Raw genomic sequence first — 20,818 nt, 5'->3', positions numbered from 1 at the left:
GGAAGGAGGGAAGCAAAAAGGGAGGGAGGAAGGAAACACAAAGGAAAGACCAATCCAAACCTCAGAAAATGTGTGTGTGTGTGTGTGTGTGTGTGTGTGTGTGTGAGAGAGAGAGAGAGAGAGAGAGAGAGAGAGAGAGAGAGAGGTGGAAGTCAGAGGACAGTTGTGGGAGTTGGTCCTTTCTTTCCACCAAGTGGGTCCAGGCATCAAGGTTGTTAGGTATTCACAAAGCACTTTTACCCACTGAGCCACAACACAGGTCCTGTCCTTAAGGGCACAGCTATCTTGTTCATTCACTACAACTTCAAGCTGCACTAGCACTGTGCTGTGCAGCTTCCTGTCTCCTGTCCAGCTTCCTGTCTCCTGTCCCTGAGAAGAGCTGCATTGACCTGTGCAGGGTGGGTCATGAAGTATAAGAACAGATTCGAACCCAAGGACTCTTGTAAGTGCGTGGCATTTTGCCATCCCCCAAAGAATCCCTTAGCAGGCAGGATTTTGTTGCAGCTGTGGCTTGTTGTCATTGTTACAAGGCCGTGCATGACTGAACTTGCCACTTCTGTTAGTGAGCACAGCTTGTCTTGAATGGTTTCAGTGTACTTCCTCATATGTTACAGTAGGGAACCTGAACTCCATAGGAAAGAGTCGGGCATTTGCTGCCTGAAGATAGACTGTCAATATTAAATACAGAGCAACTCTGGCTGCTTTCCTGGTCTAGATGTAAAGAGACAAGAGAAGAAACTTGGGGATAAAACAAGGAGTTCCTACTTTGGGAATACAGAAAGTCATCATGATATATTGGTGGATGTCTGAGGTAAGAGAGTTGGACCTGTGTGGTCTTGGGTTAGTGATGAAGCTGATATGAGCTTCTACTCTCAACTGAATCTCTGTTCTCTTCCATGAACAAAGGAGGGTAGCAGAAGCATGGACAACTCTTCAACATGCATTATTTCATTATTATCATTCATCATTTCTATCTATGTAGTCCAGGATAGTCTCAGACTCAGTCCTACCATGTCTGCTTCCAAAGTGCTGGAATTACAGGCCTGTGCTACCACAACCCATCTATCTATTTATCTGTGGAGGATGGTTTTGTACACTGTATATTCAGTTGCTGATATTCTGTGCCCAGAGATCTAGTTGCAGACCAGACACTAGCATTGTCACGATTTTTGAGCCATTTCCTATATCAATCCCATGCTAGGGTCCCAAAGAGGGAGAGGGAGGAAGAGAAGTGGTGTCCAGGAGAAGTCCTCAGGAGGGGTCAACAAGGGATTCACCATGAGGACAGACGTGGACCAGAGAAAGCCATGGCAAGACTCAAAGTGCAAGTAACACAGGGCTTGTGGCTGGGAAGTAGATAGCTTAGAGAGAGTTAGAATAGATGAATATCTGCCCAGTCATAATGCTTAAAGTTTATTAATAAACTGAATAAATCTTTGTGCCAATTATTTGAGAGGTAGGACGGGATTAGTTAAGGCTTTCATTATTAAATGACTGCCTACATCTCTACATTTATCTATCTATCTATCTATCTATCTATCTATCTATCTATCTATCTATCTATCCAGTGTCTTATGTAGTCCAGGCTGGCCTGTAACTCAGTTTCTGGGGATCTGAACTCAGGCCCTCATGCTAGGAGGCAAACATTTTAGCTATTAAGCCTATTTCCTAGCCCTAAACTTCACAGATATGGATCCTTTCTAAATGCCTCTTTAAAACAAGAGAGAGAGAGAGAGAGAGAGAGAGAGAGAGAGAGAATACAAGTGCCACTGAGCACACGTGGAAGTCTGAGGACAGCTGCCCAGAGCTGGGGATTGCAGACTCGTGCCACCATATGTTCTTTCTACTACTGTTTGAGAAGCTCTACTGTCCTTTTCCAGGGTACTTGTCTTACTCAAGCACCCTGGTTTTATTTTAAGGCTTCTCAGGGACATAATCCTTTCTGAATTAGTCCTTCCAAAGAGAGATTATAATGTTCTTTATGAATACATATGTATTTGTGTGTCTGGTGGATACATGTGTGCACCCGTGTGTGAGTGTGGGTACCCCTGGAGGTCCAAAGTTAATATTAGAAATTAATATTAGGTGTATCTTCCTCAGTTGCTCTCTACCTTATTACTTTAAAAGCTTCATTTATTTATTTGCATGTGTGTTCATATGGCACAGCACTCCCGTGGAGTCAGAGGACAACTGTCAGGAGTAGGTTCTCTCCTTTTACCATGTGGGACTAAGGGATCATACTCAGATCTGTCAGGTTTGGCAGCAAGTCCCTTTCCTTGCTAAGCCATCTCACTGGCCCCGCCTTGTTTTTTGATATAAGGTCTCTCACTGAAATGAATTGTTTTTAATAGGGTTTTAGCAGACCACTAGCTCCCACCATCACACATGTTAAGAATGTCATGAAACCATATGATACCTATAGCAGTGGCATACACCACACCTATAATCCTAACACTCAGAGACAAAGGCAAGAGAATCACTGCAAGTTCAAGACCAGCCTGGTCCACTAGGCCAGCACTGAGAGGCCCTGTTGAGAAAGAATCCTGAATCTGCATAGCAGAGTCTTCCTGCTATGCTCTGATCCACTCACCTGATGTCCCACAATATATCTATGACTGTCTTTTTGCTTTGAGTTTACCAAGCTTAATGTAATCAAGTTCTGAGGTAGAACATGTCATTTTTTCAGGACATCCTGAGTCTATGTTTCCTAGACACTGGTCATTCTTAGCTTGGAACCAACCAACTAACCAACTAATCAACCAACCAAGCAACAACCAACCAACCCAAAACACCCTTTGAAGTGATCTGTGCTTTGCTTCTTAAGTTCACTTGACTTCTGAGCGTCATAGTGAGGATGAGGCTGGGAGTGTTCTCAGTGATAGAGCTCTTGCCTAGTATGCACCAGCCGCTAGGCTGGAGCCCTATGCACCATGCCCAGCACTACAAAGAGAAGCAAACAATACATATGGAAACAACGAAAAGCCAGGATGAAGCAGAGGCAGGAGGAACTCTTCAAGTTTGAGGCCATCCTGGTCTACTTAGAGCTCTAGGACAGCTAGGACTACACAGAGAGCCTTGTCTCAAAAACAAAACAAAAATGGAATAAGACTACAGGATGTCTGGACAGATACCACAGAGAAACTGTGGGGACTGGCAGACTTTTCATCCAGAGGAGCTGATGCAGGTGGCTAATGGTTTCAATCAAAAGGAAAGGTACATTTGAGCAAAACCTATGGGAAGAGCAGGCTGAGGACTCTTAAGGATCCATTGCCCATGGGGACATCTTTATCATATGAGACTGCTAGTGTTTTCATATTTTAGAGGAAGAAGGGGGGTTGTTAATTAGGGCTTTAGGAAACCTTGGCAGAGAGTGATTACTGGGCTACATCGTTTAAAAAAATGATAAGGGGCTAACAAAATGGTTGAAGGTGCTTGCTGCCAAGCCTGAGACCTGAGTTCAATCCTTGTATCCCATGTGTGGAAGTGGTGAACTGATCCCCACAAGTGTCCTCTGACACTCTCTCTCTCTCTCTCTCTCTCAAAAAGTAGTAAAACATTTTTTTTAAGTGAAAGTGAAAGAATTCTAATCACCATAAGAGCTCTAAATTCCCAGAGGTGAAATATGAACGCTTTCGCCTATTTCTAGCTATAGTACATATTATTGTATACCCAAAATAACATGGGTAATTTTAGGACTTTTTGATAATGAATTTCGTTCTATGGGATTTTCCTTGTAGCTAACTGTAGTGTCTAACCTTCACAATAAAATGAGATGGGGCTGGAGAGATGGCTTAGCAGTTAAGAGCACTGCTGCTCTTCCAGAGGACAATTCCCAGCACCTACATGGCAGCTCCCCACTGTGACGCCAGCTCCAGGGGATCTGAGATCTTCAAATAGACATATATGGAGGTAAAACACCAATACACATAATATAAAATAGATTATGAATGTCCTATTAATGTGGTACAATTTTTGCATGTATTTCTGTATGTGGTATGGAAACAGGATCAGATGTGTATACTGTTTGCATGTATGTGGGTGCACGAGAGTGAGAACAGAGAAGCTGGTATTGGTTATTTTCTTCAACTGCTCTCCCTCACAGTTGAGACTGGGTCTCTCACTTAAACTCAGAGCTCTCTGACTCTGATCATATTAGCCATCCTGCCTTGAAGGAACACTATCTTTACCTTCTTTCATGCTGGGATTACAAGCAGGCTTCCTGGTCTCCCCAGCATTTTTGTGGGTGATGAGATCCCAACTCTGGGCTCTCTTGGGCAAGCAAGCACCTTACTCGATGAGCCATCTAACCAGCTTCCTGATATCATACTACTTTCACCTTTGTTAATTAGTCAAACTGAGTTTTGTTTGTTTTGAGATACAGTCTTACTACATAGCCCTGGTTAATCAGGGACTTCTAGATCCACCAGCCTGTCTTCCAAATGCTGGGATTAAAGGTGTGTCTAGAAGTCCCTGACAGTATTTCTCTGTGTAGCCCTGGCTGTCTTCTGTAGAATTCTCTTTGTTGGCCTTGAACTCAGAGATTCTCCTGCCTCTGCCTCCTGAGTGCTGGGATTAAAGATGTGCATTACTACTGTATGGCCTGACTTTATTTATTTATTTTTTTTAACTTCCCCCTGAGACAAGATTTCTTTGTCTAGTCCTGGTTGTCCTGGAATTTGCTGTGTAGCTCAGGGGCCCTTGAACTCAGACATCTGTTTGTTTCTGCCTCCCAAGTGCTGGGATTAAAGGGGAGTGTCACCACTGTCTGACTTGCTTTTATTTTGATATGGCTTTCTATTAAGTTACTGGTGCCACTTTTGAACTTGGAACCTTCCTGCTTTAGTACCTGGGACTGTAAGCCTGTGTCATCAGACCCAGCTTAAAAAAAGAAACACATTTATTTATTTGTATCAATTTTTTTTGGGGGGGGGGAGATGGTGTACATTGCCAGAGAACACACTGGAGACCAGTGGACAACTTTAGGCAGTTGGTTCTCTTCTCCCACCCAGTGGATCCCAGTACAGAACTCAGATGATCAGGCTTGACAGCAGGGTCTTCTACCCTTTTGCCTGCCTTGTTTGCTTTTTTTAATTAAAAAATTTTGTTTTGAAAGAGAAGCAGAACTTTGGGCTGTAAAGAGTTAATGACTTGGTGGTGTGCTTTTGAATTATTCAAATATGGGCTGGAGCAGGTAGCTTCTAGATGGGTTTTCAATCCCAACTGCCACTCCCTGAGGCCCAGATAGATATACAAAGTTGGTCTCCAGGAAGTAGGTAGATTATTTGCATTAGGAAGTTGGGATCTCCTGCCAGAAGGAGAAATAAAGCCCCCAGATAGACTTTTCCTTCTTGGTTTGTAGTTAGGGAGCTCATTGGTTTTCTTGACACACCTTGCTCCCCCCTGCTCCCCTCTCCACCATTAAAAGAAAAGAAAAGAAAAGAAAAGAAAAGAAAAGAAAAGAAAAGAAAAGAGGACCGGAAAGAATACCTAAGGTCTGAAGGGGAGAAAACAACAACCAGAAAACTCCTCAAAGCCCAACTTCCTTAAGGAAGATAGCTGTGTGTGGGTTGGTGACTCAGGCTGTGACAGAGTTCCAAGGTTTTTCTGGAAACTGCAGTGCTTTGAATAGAAACATTAGCATGGTGAGCTAAGGCTGTTCGAGGCCATTTCTTGAAGCTGACACCTATGTGCAGTTCAGCAGAGGTGGATACAAGGGCAGTGCAGGGAGGACTGGCCCCATCTGGACAGAGTACTATCGGAGGTGGAGGCAGCCCTAAGAGAAAGACCTAGGTCTGTGATTGCTTGCAGGCTGAGTTTGAGGACAGCTTCTTTCTGCTTACATAGAAACATCTATTCTTTCATTTTATAAATATTTATTGCGTTCCTATTCTAGACTGTGGGGGATCAAACAACTGACAAATGACAAAAAGAAAGTTCCTTTTGGAAAAAGACAGAAAATGTACACGAGCCTATCTAAGATGGCAGGCCCTTGGGAAAGACAGAAAGATACTAAGTTATGCTGGGCTTGGTGCAGGTCTGTGATTACAGCTACTGCAATCATAGTTACAGGCTGCTGAGAAAGAGCTCACAAGTTCAAGGCCTGCCTAAGTTACAGAGTGAGTTCAAGGTCAGCCTGGGCAGGTTAGCAAGACCCTGTCACAAAATAAAACATTAGAAAAGGGATTGGGATATAGCTCAGTGGTAGCCTGGTGCTTTGCACTAAGTTCAGTCTCCAGGACTGGGGGAAAAAAATAAGAGTGGCTTGAAAAAGTGAGGGAGGACTTAGGGAATCTTGGAACCTGAGGGAAAAAAAATGCCTGGGAGGACAGGACCCCAGAGATATCGAGTTTCTGGTGCTCTAGTCCTGTGGAGGGTCTTACAGCACTGGTTTATGCCAATGTAACTTTAGCTTTTTACTATGATAAACTGTCTGCTATTAGAAAATTTTGAACAAGTAGAAAGAAAAGCAAATGGATTCCACTGAGCAGTCTTTCACCCAAAGATTGTCATGGCTTCTTTGATTGCACTTTTTCCCTTCCTAAATAAACCCTTCCTCACTGGCTTCCTTTGCCCTGGAATAAAGTTCTGAGCCCAACCAGCTCAATGGCTGTCCACCTTGCCCACTGCCAGTTCTCAGTGAGCTCTACTCAATGAGCCCGGTGCTCACAAATTGGACTAGGCAGGCTAGCCAAAGGCCCCAGGGATCCTCTTTTCTTCCCATCTCTAGGCTTACTGGAGTTAACTTTTTGTGTGGTTGCTGGGGATTGGATTTAAACCCTTAATTTTAGGGCTCCCTGGACGTGGAAAACTTTTTAAGATAGGGCCACAAGAAATTGCTCAGGTGGGCTTTGAACTCACCGTGTGGCCCAGACTGTTTTGAACTAGAGGTCTTCCTACTTCAGGCTTCTGAATAGTTGAGATCACAGGCCTGTGCCTCTATGTCAGAAGTAACCTGTTTTTAAAAATATATGGAACTGTGAGAGAATAATTAGTATCTGCTCACTCTGGTAGGAAGTCAGTCTGTATTCGGCACTCACTATGAAGTCCATGTTCTTGGACTCTGCAAGATACTCCTGCCTCAGGCTCTGTAACACTAGGATACAGGAGTGAGCCACTACACCCTGTTTAGAACCATCTTTCTTTTAAAAATATGAACTTAACAACAACACAACAAAAGGTCACTTCATGGTTTTGAAAGGTCATCTGTATGTTCCAGTTCAGAATGGATTGGAGGGGGGAAGAGATGAAGTGGACGACGTTAGGACACAATAGGTTTACTGAGGAGGGGGACTTATTTAGCAAGCTTTACTGGGAAGTTTTAAGTTAGGTACTATATTTAGTCACTGGCAAGGCAAGGGTTAAAAGAAAGGTGACAGAAATCCTTCCTGGAATTCATAGGAAGGGGGGGTGGGGTGGGGTGAACTACTCAGCAGAAAGGGGAGAAACCCTCACCTCCAGCCTCTTCATAAATGTAGCAACCCACAAAAAAAGCAGAGGAAAGTCTTCCATTAGGAGGCTAGAGATATGCTTGCAAAAGTTGTGAAAAGTTAATCCTATGGAGAGAGTTCTCCGAGAGAATTCTCTTTTAGTGTAGATTTTTTTTAGTAGTAATTTTTGTTTGGATTTTAGATTATTGCCTTAAAAGAAATCCAATGTACATGCTAAAGAAAGAAGAATGGCCCAAACATTGCCCACTTTCTGTCTGCAGACTAGAGTATAATCGTGAGCCCCGCCCCCTTCCGTTCCCTCCATCTTCCCAACGCTGGCATTATAGGCATGCATCACTTTGCCTGTGCATATGCCTTTCCTAAAAACCAGTCATTGGTTTTTCTACTTCAGTCTTCACTGAGTATCCTGTCTTGAAGAAAACACTCATCACTGAAAAAAGGCTTTTCAGTGGCCTCCAGGGATACCCTTTTAAAAGACATTCTACACAGTCCTAGTTTGAAAGGCAATAGGGAAAGGACTAGTATCTGCGCTGCAAGTTGGCCCTCCCTTTAGTCCCAGCTGCTGCAATAGAAAATGTGTGGAGAAATACATCAGCAAACTCAATCCTTCTAGTAAAGATACGAAGAAAGCAAAGGACATTTCCAATATACAGAGATGCTTGCGCTGCTGAAAAGTTAAACATTGGTTTAGAACAAAAGGACCCAGACGAAACAGGTGGCAAAATAGGTTTACTGAATGATAGGTTGCTTCGAAGATAGTTGCTTTCTGGAGAGGGAAATGGAGGAGAGAGGGGTGGAGACTAAGGCCTTGCTCTATAACCTTGCTCACGTCACCGAAACTTGTCTAAACCCTTGTCTTAGCATAAGAGTTTGGACTATGCATCAGTAAGATTCTTTCATCTCAAATTCCATGGTTCTATGGTTACGTGGGTGGAAATGGACCATTCTGTCGATTTCCTAGTTTCTAGGAGCGAAGAAACTAGCTTGGGTGTGGAACTAACTCGATGGAGAATTATCAACGTAGAGGTGGGCTGTGGTGGTGCACTTGGAAAACTTCCAAGAGAGTTCCCCCCTCATTCTTTGACATGGTGTGACAAGTCTCCTGCTGTTTTGGAATGGGGGAGCGAGGAGGACCTATTTTAGGCTGAGATTATTCATTCGGCTAAACATTTTCTTTCTCTTTGTTTTTAGACTCCTAAAATGTCGAGAAACAGATTCTAAAGGGGTGGGAAGGGAATTAGGATGGGGTAACCTGGAAAGGCCTGTGAAATCCTGCTTCAACATCTGAACCCCTTTGGATATTAGGATCGTCCCTTAAATGTGTATTTTTGGGCCTGGAGTCAGGCTCAGAACTGCAGAGGACGACTGACGGAAGCTGTTCCTGTTGAAGGGATGGCGTGAGAGCTCAGGCTTGGATCCGCGCGGGCCGCCTGGCGGGGCTGCGAGCGTCAAGGGCGCGGCTGCGGGCGGACCCCGGGGAGGGGCTTCGCGGAGGCGCCGCGGCCCTACCCGAGCGGGGCCGCCGGGGCTCGGCGCGCAGAGCGGCCGAGCGGGCGGTGGCGCTGCGGAGGCGGCGGCCGAGGCCGGCGGGCGCGGAGGAGGGGCCCGAGATCGGGGCGGCCCGCGGCAGCTGCCCGGGTGACGACTGCCGGCAGCGCGGCGCCCTGAGGAGTCCGAGCCGCAGGCCCCCGGCGTCGCGGCCTCGCTAGCAGCCCTCGTCCTAGTCTCAACCCCGGGGCTGGGGAAATGGGCCCTCACCGCCGCGGGCCCTGCATCCCGAGCTCCTCGTAGGCCCCGGTGACCCGCCGGCTTGTCACTGCCCCCCTCCCCAGTCCAGCCGTCCCCACCCCAGGTCCCCGGGAAGGAAGATGAGGGAGACGGGCCCGGCGATCGGCAGCCAGAGCAGCAGCAGCAGCAGCGGTCGAGGGAGGGTGTTTCGCCGTTTCCTCTCAGCCGCCAGGACAAGATGGCAGCGGCCGCCGAGAGGGGCTGAGCCCCGGCTGGGTGGCGCCGCCTGCTGAAGCGCTTGGCTCCGGGTCCCCGCACGGCCCCCGCGACCCACCCCGGACATGCTCAGGGCTGCGGCCGCCCGAAGCGGGGAGAGCGCGGGCCTTTAGGAAGGTAAGGGAGCGGGGCAAGGGCGGGGAGCTCGGCGTCGTCGCCGGGCCTCGGGGCCGGGGGAACCTCGGAGCGCCGCCGCTCCGTTTCCGCCCGGTTGTCTAGTGCGGCCGGCCCGGGCGGTTCCCGAAGGCCGGCGCCACGCCAGGCCCGAGGCGGCCGGACGCGGGGACTGCGCGTGCTTTCCGCGCGCGCTTGGCGCAGCCTCTGGGAAGCCGCCCTGGCCGCGCCGGGCAGTCCGGGCCTTCCCCCAAGCCAAGGTTGCGCAACGGCTCTTCCCAGCAACCGAAGTTTTGTTTGGTCCCACGGGGCCCCCCGTTTCGGCTCGGCGGCTCTAGGCCGTCACTACGGAGACCTGGTCCTTTCATTGATGGGAGCGAACACCAACGTGCACGCACGCCGCCGGAGCGCCCAGCCCCGTGGCTGCGCCGCGGAGGCTTGGTGGCCCTGTCACCGGCGTCGCGGGGCGGCGGGTTTGGAGGGTGTCAACTCTGGGGACGTGCGTGCGTGTGATTGTTGGGGAGGAGAAATGTGATCCGCGGCTTCGCGTCCCCAGCGGCGGCGGGAGGAAGGCGTGGCGGCCGCGCGGCGGGGCTGTTGCCGGCTTCTCTCGTTACGGCGGCGGCGGCCCTCTTCCCTTCGCGCTGGGGGAGATCAGCGGAAAGGACTCGGGACCAGAATGTCTGTTTTCCTGTCTGGGGGGAGACGGCTGTTGTAAAATGGTATGTGGATCTCGGGGGAAGCCAGTTGTTTCCTAGTCTTATCTGTGCTTGAGGGATTGCGCTGAAGGGTGTGTGCGTAAATTACCTTGGACCTGTTACAGAGTAGTCACAACATGTTCGGTCCTTGAACCGTGTTTTCACAACCTCTGGCTGGCCTGCTAGCGATTTTTTTCCCCCACCTGTCATTTCGCTGCTTATAAGGAGCTTCTATGAGCAGCAGCAGCAGCCGGTGTCCGTCCCCCCCCCCCCGCCCCCCCTCAGGTTTCAGATTATGGCCCAGTTTACTGGGAAAACTCATGGTTTTACGGTCAACTTTGTTTTGGTTGTCTCTCTGGTATAGGGCTGGAAAAGTTAGCTGGAAAACCAGTTTTCGTTTCTATGTATCTTCGAGTTGCTTGAAGATCTGTTTTTTATTTTTTTTTATTTTTTTGTTTTCTATTTTAGGTTTTTTTTTTTTTTTTCTTTCTGTAAACTACAGCCTCTCAAATGGGGTACTTCAAACAATTTACCTTAATTCCCAGATTTTGAAAAATTTTAAAGTTTTTTTTCTGTCCTTCTGATCAGATTATGAAAACATTTCCAGGTCTTTTTTGTTATTGTTTATCAAGAAAAATATCTTAATGTTTATCCACATTTACTATTTCAGAAACTGGGCAAGTCTCACCGTATGTTTGATAAGTCTAGATTCTGCTTAGGTTTGCAGTGCTAATTTTATACAATGAGCAACGATAAGGTTTAAACAGGTCATGATTAAGCTTAGTATTTTAAGTAAACAAAATATGACTGACCTTTTAAAAATTGTTTTGTTGTATTAATTCCTCTGTCTTCATGACACTTAACAGTAATTGAAATTTAACCAAACAACTCATATTCTTAATTTTTAAATTAACAAGATATTTTGTGGTATATTTATGGCTGCATTCATATAAAGGGCATGTGAAATTTAATGCTTAGCCTGTGTCAGTTTATTTTTCTTAAATTATTTTGATTATTTTTAATTTGTTATGGTAAATATACCATAGAGATATATATCAGAAATGTCTGCCTTTTCAGCGTTTGGATAGTTTATTGTATTTTAGGGAGAATTTATTTCTTAGGTCCTCCTTTCCACCCTAGGGAATATATTTGCTAAAAGAAAAAATATCTTGGAGGATAGATAAAAATATAGCATCAGTGTTTTAAACAGGTAAGATGAGCTTGAAGTCTAGAACAGAACTGGCCATTAAATGTTTTAAATTTGTATTTGGACATTGCTGACTATGGTAGCTAAACATACATATTAGGCAAACAGATCATAACATGGTGAGACAGTCTTAGCATTTTGTCATAATGCCTTTTCCATTGAACTAGTCATTATCTTGTTTATAAACCAGCCATTGGCTTCTGGGCATGGGGTTTTTAGAATCTCATTAAAGTAGATGGTTTCTATGAGATAATTCTTGTAAATGTGCTTGAGAAGAAGCTGAAGATTATACTCTGTTAATTTTTTGGATGATCTGTCATAGGATACCATAAAGTAGGGTTGCAAATTACAGAGGTCAGTTGCTGTAGCAAGTATGCCATTTGACACATAGATGTTTGTTTAATGCCAGTGCTGAATGCTTGCTTTCCTGCAAGTTCAAAAAGCAGTAGCTGCCAAATGACCTTCCTGATTGAGTTTTTGTTTTTAAATATTTACTGCATGAACACTGAAGGCATATGGAAAAGAGGAAGGAGAAAATGTCAACCTCACAATGTGGAATTGTTAATCAAATGTAATTCATGCACATCCACTTAAATGGAATAATTGTTTGCATCTATGTTGCAGTGACTTATTCCATTAACTTTTGAGGTTAACTTTGTTTTTGAGGTAGAGGAGTTAACTTCCTAGTACAGTTCTCATTGCAACAGTTGATCCAGTATGATAATTGTCCTATTGGTGGTTGTCCTATTGGTTGTCCTATTGGTGGCATGGAAACATTGTTTCTATTGCAGCTTCAATTGAGCTTGGATATGAGAAGATGTCCTGACAGTGCTTCAAGGATGTTCCAAAAACGGGAATTTCTCTACTTTCCACAAGTTGTTACTTGTGTCTTATATTTATTAGAGCACACAGGCTAATTTTGATACATGATTATTATTGCTGCCAAAGTAAGCATTCTCTTTGTAAAATTTGTGGTTTGTAGCTGTCCTGATTTCTTAATGTCCAGAGTTCAGGCTTAGTCTTGCATGTTTAAGTTGGAAGCTACTTCTGAAGAGGGACTTTTATTGGTGTTTGTTTAGAGGTACTGCCCCTCTTCCACTTTAACTAGGATGTAGTATTTCTCTGGGAAAAGAGAACTTTCTCAGAACACTTGTCAGGAGGAAGGAATGTTTGCATGTGATGTAAATATATGATGAAAGGAATTATCCTAAATGTCTTTACTGGCTCTGGATTCATCTGCTTAAAGGTTATAACCTTCGCCAACACCTTTAAAAGGTTATAACTTGAAGAAGAGTATGTATTTGGAGCAGAAGTTTTGAATCATGGTAGGGTTTCTTCTTGTGTTTGTTTATTTATTTATTATTTTTTAATTTTTTAAAAATTCTTTTTGGTTTTTCTAGACAGGGTTTCTCTGTATAGTGCTGGCTGTCCTGGAACTTGCTCTGTAGATCAGACTAGCTTTGAACTTAGATCCTCCTGCCTCTGCCTCTTAAGTGTTGGGATTAAAGACTTGTTCTACTACTTTGGCTTATTTATTTAATTTTTAATGGAGTACTTTGTGGTCCACTTAAGGAAACAGTTAATTTTGTTTGGTTGTCTTGGTCTAATTAAGAGTAGCTTGGGCAAAAGTGACATTAGAGTGCTAAAGCTTTATTGTAGTTCTTCTGGATGTTGTTAGTCATTCTGTAAGACCCTGGTAGACTAGACACAGTAAAGAGGTGTATATTTACATACATACACACATTATATATTGTATATAAGTGTTTGCCAAAGTAGGTGTTGAGTTCCTTAGGAGACCAGCGGCCCTCTTAGTTGCCTGTATGCTGAGACACCAGGGTGAATGCCAGGGTGGAGTCCTAAGAGCTACTCATGTGGAAGTGAAAAGAACCAGAAACATGCTGATAGTGTCCAGAATGGTATTGTTAGGGTGGCGTTTGTCTTACCAGATTTACTTTAGGTCTTATGTAGCTCAGGCTGGCAGTGAATTCATCTTCTTGCCTCTACTGCCCAAGTAATACCACCAGGTCTGGCTGATTTCAAACAGTAAAACCAAGAAAACCAAAACAATAATAACAAAACAACATAAATGCAAAAGAATATAAAAGTTTATTACTTCTGGAGTTACAGGTGTGTAGGCCCTTTAAAAAGTCTCAGATTACAGGTTTCTCTGAAATCAGAAGGCAAAAAGGCATGAGTCTGACCTACAGACTCTATTTTGTTTTAAAACATCCTTAAAAGTAAAGCCAAGGTACATATCAAACTTTATAGATCTTGTGTTTTCAGACTGAATTAAACCCCAGGTTTCTGTTACCTGTCACACAATCCACTTCCCAAGGCAGACAGACATGCATTTATTTATATCTGTTCTGGGAGTGAGCCCAAGATCTCACATATTCAGCATGTTCTCTATAACTGAGTTATACCTCTAGCTTAATACAGATGTATTTTGTTTTTATTTATGTAGATTTTATTGTTTTGTTTTTGTTTTATATGTATAGATGTATTGTCTGCATAGTTATTTGTACTACTTGTGTGCCTGGTGTCATAGAGGTCAGGAGAGGGCACTAAGTCCTCTAGAACTGGAGTTAGAGATGGTTGAGAGCCACCATGTGGTTGCTAGGAATTGTACCTGGGTCCTTTGGAAGAACATTCACTGCTTTAGTTACTGAGCTATCTCTCCAGCCTACCTTCTGTTTTTTGTATTTGACTGGGCCTTACTGTATAACTCTGGCAGGCCTTGAACTCTAATCCTCTGGATTCTGTCTCAGTGCCAGGATTACCAGCGCTAGCATCCGTGACCTCTTTCCAGAATCAACCCAATCAAACTCTTCCTCTACCACCTCTCTCCCAGGTCTTTGAGACAGACTCCTGCAGTCCCGGCTGACCTCAAGCTTCTGCTCCCTCTATTTCCAGCCTAAGCATTTCAGTCTCTCTCTACAAGGTCTTACTACGAAGACCAGGCTAGTTTCAAACTCAAAGAGATCCACTTGCCTCTGCCTCCACTGGACTAAGCATATCCATTTGTTAAATGGGTAATTTTCCATATTCATTTTTACGTTGCATTTTGTTTTGCAAAAAATGCACGTATGCACATTCGTGAGAATATGTATGCATGTGTGTGCTCACTCTTGTGCACGTGTGTTCTTGCTCGAATATACATGTATGGGCATGTGTTTGTCATAGAACATGTGGCAGTCAGAGGACAATTTTAAGAGGTTGTTCTCATTCCACCACAAGGTCTTGTGATCAAGTTCAGGTTATCATTCTCTCTTCCCCCATTCTCTAATAAACCAAAAGGATTATGCTTTTTTTTTTTTAAAGAGATTTAGTATAGGGAAGAATAAGAAAGTGTATTATTTATTTGAGCTGTAACTTTTTTATTTGGACAAGTATTTAAGTTGTCAAAGATGAATTCTGTTTTTTTTTTTAATTAAAAGATTCACCTATTTTTGGCATATGTAGTGGTGCTCACATTTAATTTCAAGTGCAGAGGCACATGGTTATCTGTCTACATAGTTTAAGGATAGCCAGAGAGCTTTATAGTGAGACCTTGTCTCAAAAAAATAGTTTTGTTTTATGTATATGAATCTTTTACCTGCATGTATGTAAGTGCATCACATGTGTACCTGTTACCTATGGAGGCTAAAAGATGGTGTTGGATCCTCCCTAACTGTTTGTGAGTTGCCATGTGGGTGCTGGTAACCAAACTTAGGTCTTCTGCAGGAATGACAGCCACTTTTAGACGCTGAGCCATCTCTCCAGCCCTGAAGACTGATTCTCTAGTGTAACTCTTGGTCACATTGAAAATAAAGAATTGCTGTGTTTAGTCACATGTATTTCCCCTCCCCTCAGTAACTTTATGTGGAGACCATTTTCTAGTTATATATGATGAGCATTACATTAATGAGATTAAGCCTGGGGATGTAGCTCATTTTAAGTGCTATCTAGAGTTCCTGAAGCCCTGGCTTGGTCCCCAATAGCACATAAAACCCAAACATATTGGTCCAGGCTGATAATTCCAGCAGCACTCAAGAGGTGTAGGCCAGAGGATCAGAAATTTTATGTCATCCTCAGGTACATGTTGAGTTCAAAAGTTCAAAGCCAGCCTGGAGTATGAAAAATGACATTTGTAGAATATATGTCATTCAGCCTTTTCATTAATAATTAATTAATTGTTTTTCAAGACAGAGTTTCTCTATGTAGCCCTGGCTGCCCTGGAACTCACTCTGTAGACCAGGCTGGTCTTGGAACTTACAGAAATCTGTCTGCCTCTGCCTCCTGAGTACTGAGATTAAAGGCATGCACCACCCCCACCCACCTACTCTTATTATTTTTATGTAGTTTATTTTTATGTTATAATTGTATTTGGATTACCAAGAAAGCTTTCTGAAGGTTTGATAGGAAATGTAAAACTTACCTATATTAAACATGCTTATAACTTTTCTCTCTTGTTCTCTTTCTTTTGGACAGGACATAGCTATAGTTCAGACTAAGCTAAAATTCACTTTACAAACTGAGGCTAGCTTTGAACTTAGGATAATTCTCTTGACTTAGCTTGTAAGTGCTGATATTACAGGTATAGGTTACTACACCTGGATAACTTTAAATTCTTTAATACTGTCATACATAGTTGGATTTATTTATAAATTTTTTACAAAAAACAAGTTTTTAAGTCAACAAAATAGTAAACTTTGAGTCACTTGCAGTAAATTAATTACAAAACGTTTTCCACTTTAGAAAACAGCTCTATGAAGGCCTTAGAATATTTTTGTATGCTTCTTTTATGTACTGATTAAGACAGTCTTGTAAGGTTTGGTAAACTATATATGGCTTTAGATACATAGCTTTCTAAAATAGTAAATAGTAAGTTTTAAATAGTAAGTTAGAGTGATTGATAACATTGAAGCTTGGATATGGCTTTTAAGAGACATTATTTACGAAGTATAATTTAAAATAAGTTTGAGGGCTTTAAATGTATAATTAATTGAGATTAAGTGGGGCATAATGACAGAATTGCAATGAAAATGACAGGTTTGCTGTTGTGGAGCCAGGAGCCATGCTACTGTCTTCATCACTGCTCCCTTTCCATTGCAGGCTGGCTGGCCTCTCTTTCCTTTCCTCTTCTTTTCTTTTTCCTTTTCCCTTTAGAACAGGGCTTCTCTTTGTAGTCCTGGCTGTTCTGGAACTCCTTATGTAGATCAGGCTGGTCTAGAACTCAAAGATCCAATTTCCTGTGCCTCTTGAGTGCTGAGATTAAAGGTTTGAGATTACCATACACTTGGCATCATTACTTAATTTTTTTTCCCCCTGGGACAGGAGTTTCTCTGTATAGCTCTGCCTTCAATTCAGAGATCCACCTGCCTCTGTCTCCAGAGTGTTGGGGTTAAAGGTGTACTCCACCATTCCCAGCTTTGTTCATAGTCTTTGATAAATTGATACTTTTATTGAGACAGTGCCTCATCGTTTGATTCTGGCTGATCTGGAAGAACTTACTGTTGAAGGCTAGCTTACAAGTCTTGTTGTCCCCACCCCCACCCTCACCCCCCATCCAAGGGTTGGCATTAGAGGTATTCGTGGCAGGTCTGGCCATACCATGTATTTTGATGATGTTTGTCACTGCTTCCTTTAAGTCCTCCCAGTCCTATCCCTACTTTCCTGCTCCGCCTTAAAAAAAAATAACCATCATCTAATTTGTGCTGCCCATATACTCCTGAATGTAGGGTAGAATATTCTTAAAACAGAATGAAATAATACATATTTTTGTGCTAATTCTAGTCAGTTTTGGTAGAACTAGTATAAGTATTTTTGTACTAAATTAGTTGTAAATATAAAATTAGATAATAATTGTTCTAAGTCCCAAAGTAGTTAGGTTTGTATTCTCTTTAGTATGCTTTAATTGATTTCTTTTTGGTAACTGGCTCATAGACTTAGGCTATAAGAAATAAAATGTTATTGTAGCTGTCAAAATATTTTACATATTTGATTGTCTACAAAGATAGTCTATTCCCCATCTGGCATCATCATTTTTTCTGCTTTAAAATAATTATAGCTAGGAATAGTGCCCTGAATCTTTAAAACCAGTACTTGGGAGGCAGAGGGAGGTTGATCTCTGTGAGTTCCAGGCCATCCAGGACTGCATGGTGAGACCCTGTATTTAAAAAATCACAACCAACCAACCAACCAACCAACCAACCAAAAACATTTCCTTATTTTGTGTGGTGGCTGGAGGAGAGTGCATAGCAGCACACCAGGAGCCATGTATGAGGGCAGAGGACAGCTTTGTGGATTCCTCTCTACCTTTTTGTGAGTTCTGGGGATTACACTCAGGTTGTTAAAACTTTAAATCTGAAGAAACATGGTTTTAGTGGTTGTACTAGTAAAATTTGTACAGTTGTGCTTTTCAAAATATGATGTTTCATTACTTCATTACATTCAAGTGGGAAGAGCAGTCCAGTAAGTATACATGTATAAAGTAGACTGTTACCCTATTTAAAACAACAGGACTCAGGCTCAGGTAGCACCAAGAAAAGGATGGAAAGAATCTCAGAGTCTGTTGTGAAGTGAACACTACATGCCACAATCTCCTGTCTCTATTTCTTTATTGTCTCCTCCCTCTTCCCCCCTGAGACAGGGTTTCCCTGTGTGGCTCTGGCTGTAGACCAGGCTGACCTCAACCTCTGAGATCTGCCTGTCTTTGCCTCCTTAGTGCTGGGATTAAAGGTGTGTGCCACCACCACCTGGCCTGTGAAATTTTTAATTATGAAATTTTGTTCTGTGTATGTGTGTGTGCCTACCACAGTATGTGGGGGCCGGAAAAGGGCATCAGATTCTCTGAAGCTGGAGTGTCAAGCGGTTCAGAGCTGTCTGTAGCAGGTGCTAGGAACTGTACTTTTAACTGCTGAGCCATACATCTCTCCAGCTCCATAGCTATTGAACTCTTGAACTCAGAGCCACTGAGATTACTTTCACAGGCTTTGTACAAGATTGGGCCTGTCAACATCCTGGCATGGGCAGCAAAGGGACTTTACTAGCATGGGGCTTACTGCTCCCTGAAGATTTATATGCAGTTAACGGTTGATTGGGAGAGATGTGTTCATCAGTTGTGTGGCCACTGGTAAGATGCCTATGCTTGGTACAAGCCCTCACAGGCTTATATCAACAAGCCTGATGAAGCCAATGGGTCACATACACACAGAAGATAGGAAGAGACCTGGAGCAAGCTTGGGAAGAAGGTGATTAGTGGGAATGAGATGAATGAGAGAGGGTAAAGTTGTATGAATATGATTACAAGGTGATATATACATGTATAAGAATGTCATGATGAGGACCATGTGTATAATCTGATAAACTGAACGAAAAGTGACCTGTGAAAGACGTTTGTCAGGTTTTGCATATATTTTTATTGAATACATTCACATTAAAACAACTAAGAAAATAGTTTTTGATTGTTTTATAATTTTATAGTAATTGAATAACTTAAAAATGTTTTTTTCTGGCCGGGCAGTGGTGGCGCACGCCTTCAATCCTAGCACTTGGGAGGCAGAGGCAGGCGGATTTCTGAGTTCGAGGCCAGCCTGGTCTACAGAGTGAGTTCCAGGACAGCCAGGGCTATACAGAGAAACCCTGTCTCAAAAAATCCAAACAAACAAACAAACAAACAAAACAAAACAAAACAAAAACAAAAAAAAATTTTTTTCTACACTGAAATTTTACACTGAAATTTAACCTATTTCAGATATGTTATGTAGCTCTAATGGTTTTATAGTAAAACATTTGTGTACATGTGCACACAAGCAGAGGCCAGAGGTTGATGTGAGGTGTGCTGTGTTCTTCTGTACTTCCTTAGTTTTGAGGTAGTTTCTCACTGAACATGGAATTCACTGATTGGCTAGGTTTCTGGCTAGTCATACCCTTGCATCTTCCTACCTGTCTTCCAGAGTTGAAGACACACACTCACACTCACACTCCTAAGCCTGGCCTTTTATGTGGGTGTGGGAATCTAACAGTTAACGCACTATTCTGAGCCATCCTCACAGCTCTGGTTTGTTTGTTTGCTTAATGAGTTGAACTCATAGTTCTGGCGGCTATCTGTCCATTCGTCTGTCTGTCTGTCCGTCCATCCATCCATCCATCCACCCATGCATCTGTCTAGAGACATGGTCTCTGTAGCCCTGAGTTAAATTCACAGAGATCCATATGCCTTGTCACAGGCATGGGGCCCTGAGTATTCCAGAACTCACTGTTGTAGACCAGGGTGTTCTAGTGGGTAGGTTCATGTCAGGTTTAAAAATATGCTAGAGCTGGAGTGGTGGCGGCCCTCCTTAAGGCAGAGGCAGGTGCTTCTCTGCAAGTTTAAAACCAGCCCTAGTAAACTCGGCAATAATATACCTATTGTGGAAGTCTGATTCTAGGTCATAATGCTGTCTTAGTAGTTGTTTTAACCCAGTTTTTAAGGTTTGTCTGTGAATAAATAACTTTTCTTTCAAATTTATTTTTTAAATTTATACTTTAAAAAAAAAATTAAAGTCAGGATTATTGCACCCTAACCCTGGTTGGCTTGTCATTTGTACTGTAGATCAGGTTGACTTCCATATTTTGACCAGCTCTTTTGTATCAGCCTTTTCAGTGTTGTTGTTGGTATTATTTTGAAATCTTTTCACCCTTATAAATTTGAGTAAGTTTTAATTATTTATATATTTAATATATTTATTTAATTTACTTATATCTATGTTTAATTATTTATATATTTAATATATTCAATTATTCATATATTTAATATATTTTAAATATATGAAATATAGTAGATGCAATTTAGTATAAGAATATATAAGAGTTTGGTAGATGTTAATGAAAGTAATCTGAAACTTGGAACTGAAGTTTTATGAACTGATTCTTTTTTTTTTTTTTTTTTTTTAAGACTGGGTCCTTCTATGTAGCTTTTTCTGTTCTGGATCTCACTATGTAGACTAGGCTAGCCTCAAACTCACAGAGAAACGCCTGCTGCTGTGCTGGGTTTGTGCCATTGTGCCCAGCTTTATGAACTAAATTTTGAGGTTTCAATTTTAAACTTACTTCAAGAAAGTACTAGGTAAACCTTTTTCTTCTTCAGTCAATCAGTATTTCTAATTGTGGTGTTTATCTTACATAGCTTAAGAGAAATGTAGGAAATGACTGTTGTGATAGGGAGATCCCCTGTAGACTGATTTGCACTGCTAGGGTGATTTCTAGCACCTTTGGAATGTCCAGCAGGTCATTTTCTGTTCCAAAAGTTGGAGTGTTTTGCTAAGTCAGGTCAGGCTTGTTATTTAACACAGAGATTGTGTATAGTCAACACATTCTCTAGATGC

At 42.7% G+C, this 20,818-nt stretch overlaps 1 protein-coding gene across 7 annotated transcripts in view; it reads left to right on the top strand.

The window, feature by feature from the left end:
• Nucleotides 1-696: 696 nt before the first annotated feature.
• The window catches only part of Hipk3 (homeodomain interacting protein kinase 3), a 75,891-nt gene continuing 55,769 nt past the window's right edge, over nt 697-20,818 (top strand). For 4 of the 7 annotated variants that reach the window (XM_034496785.2, XM_034496779.2, XM_034496782.2 and 1 more), the window contains exon 1: nt 9,428-9,569. The gene's annotated coding sequence lies outside the window, so the exon portion shown is untranslated. Of the gene's footprint in view, nt 812-9,427; nt 9,570-9,727; nt 10,289-20,818 lie in introns of those variants that run through there. The other 3 variants (XM_076929364.1, XM_034496783.1, XM_034496778.2) reach the window with 3 other exon arrangements.

The sequence above is a fragment of the Arvicanthis niloticus genome, chromosome 2 (genome assembly GCF_011762505.2).
Source record: "Arvicanthis niloticus isolate mArvNil1 chromosome 2, mArvNil1.pat.X, whole genome shotgun sequence".
Lineage (NCBI taxonomy): Eukaryota > Metazoa > Chordata > Mammalia > Rodentia > Muridae > Arvicanthis > Arvicanthis niloticus.
This window is presented reverse-complemented; position numbering and strand designations above follow the sequence as displayed.